This window comes from Parus major, chromosome 2, assembly GCF_001522545.3.
Source record: "Parus major isolate Abel chromosome 2, Parus_major1.1, whole genome shotgun sequence".
NCBI lineage: Eukaryota > Metazoa > Chordata > Aves > Passeriformes > Paridae > Parus > Parus major.
The window spans coordinates 52,510-54,097 of record NC_031769.1 but is presented as its reverse complement, the minus strand read 5'-3'; positions in this window follow the sequence as shown (position 1 = coordinate 54,097).

Below are 1,588 nucleotides of genomic sequence, written 5' to 3'. Positions count from 1 at the left end.
CCGGAGGCCACTCGGACACCGGGACTCTGCCCCTGCCTGGGCCAGCTCTGCCTCTGCAGACACGAATTCAGCAGTCCACGTGCAGGTCAGGAAGGGAATTTTTGGGAGGATCCCGGTTCCAGCAGCACAGGACACGCAGATCTGTGTATTTTTTGTGTATTTTTGTGTATTTTTTGTGTATTTTTGTGTATTTTTTGTGTATCTTTGCACCTCCAGCATCCTCCCCCAAACTGCTGGTGCGATCCCAAGCGCGGCTCGTGCTCCGAGGGCTTTGGGTGGCGGGGATTTCGGACGAGCCGGGTGTCGGGAGCAGCTCGGAGCGGGTGTGAGCCGGGGAGGGGCGAGCTGCTCCCTGCAGAAAGGGGCTGGGGGCTGGGGCTGGCTCCTCCAGGGATCGGTGTCGCATCGGGACTCGTCACCTCGGAGCCAGCCCGGGTGCTGCCAGCCCCAATCAAGGACAAAGCCGTTCCTAAAATCCCGCCTGGCTGAGCTGGGCTCAGCCCTGGGCTCAGGCTCAGCGCCCGGGATGCTGTGGGACAGGGAAGGGTTCCAGGGGAGGAAACACCGACCTCAGTCCTGGCTTTTGTTCCAATTCTTCATTTTCTGGGCACTTTCCCGATAGCTGTTAATGAAATAAACACGGGTAAAATGGGTTTGAGCCTCTCCAGCCGCTGGCTGAGGGGGGAGGAACAGAACTGGGGGGGAAGGGCTGCCCCCCACCCTGTCCCTGCCATCGCCCCCTGTCCCTGGGGTCCGGATGTCCCTGGGGTCAGCACCGGCCACAGGAACCAGGCGATTCCTGTGCTCGGCTGGGAGCCGGGGATCCAAGGCCAGCCTGTGTCCGTCTGTCCGTCCCACGGGATCCTGGACCACAGCCCGGCCTGGCAGCACAGGCAGCTGCAGGAAGGTGTTGGTGGCACCGCGGGGACACCGGGAGCTGCCAGCCGGGATGAGCCGGGAGCTCTGCCCGGAGCCTGGAGCACGACCGGGGGAGAAAAGCCTCTCCCTCGGGATTCGGGGGATCCCAGGGATCCCAGGACAAACCCCAGTGCTGAGCTGGGCAGGGAAGGGGTTTGGGATGAGACCCCTCCCCAGGGGCGATGACGGACAGGGCTCGGGGTTCCCTCTGGAAAGGCCCCAAACGGTGGCTGCAGTTCCCAGAATTTAAATCGTCTTTAATATCCCGAGTGATTCCCCCAGGAAAACCCAGACCCGGCAGCGGGTCCTTCCCAAGTGAGGGAGCTGGGGCCGGATTTCCCCGCTGAGACCGAGGAGCCATCGCTGTCTGTCTGTCTGTCCATGCTGTCTGTCCTGTGTGTCCGTCTGTCCGTCCTGTGTGTCCGTCTGTCTGTCCTGTGTGTCCGTCTGTCTGTCCATCCTGTCTGTCTGTCTGTCCTGTCTGTCTGTCTGTCCTGTGTGTCCGTCTGTCCGTCTGTCTGTCCATCCCGTCTGTCTGTCTGTCCTGTGTGTCCGTCCTGTGTGTCTGTCTGTCCGTCCATCCTGTGTGTCCGTCTGTCCGTCCATCCTGTGTGTCCGTCTGTCCGTCCGTCTGTCCGTCCTGTGTGTCCGTCTGTCTGTCCTGTGTGTC